Genomic DNA, 618 nt, shown 5'->3' with positions numbered 1-618 from the left:
CCTTTCTTTGTACTGCGCTCTTTTTATGGCGCCATCACTGTGAGAATCAGCTGCAAATTATCTTTTTTTGGGTAGAATAAACCGCCAATTACCATGAGCGGGGGAAGGTACAGAGGCCCCGGTACTGACCCGGCCACAGACTGCGGTGCCTGCACTGCCATCACTTCTCACACATAGACTGTTCAGGAGCGGTGCTGATTGCAGCATTGTGTTCATATAAAGCAATCATTTATCATTGGTGACTTGGGTGGTATCATCATCATGGCATGTGATCCCACTGCCAGCCCCGCTATGTCCATGTTTATGGAGTCAAACTGGCTTTCTGGAACTTGTGGTGCCCCAAACCAATAGACAGCCACAGGTGCCATGGAGGGCAGGCGGGGGTCAGGTGTTGATGCTGGCGGCTGTGTATATTATAAGCGGAGTAATGTCGGCTCTGGCTGACCTTCATATGACCGCACATAGAGCCAGGACACTTCTGGGGTGAGGAATCTCACAGTGTGACCCCCACCAAACCCCGATATAAATCCCTCTGTACCCCATTGTGTGTACCCTAGTATTATCCCCCTGTACCCTATTGTGTCTACCCCAGCATTAACCCCCTGTACCCCATTGTGT

This window comes from Pyxicephalus adspersus, chromosome 11 (genome assembly GCF_032062135.1).
Source record: "Pyxicephalus adspersus chromosome 11, UCB_Pads_2.0, whole genome shotgun sequence".
NCBI lineage: Eukaryota > Metazoa > Chordata > Amphibia > Anura > Pyxicephalidae > Pyxicephalus > Pyxicephalus adspersus.
This window is presented reverse-complemented; position numbering follows the sequence as displayed.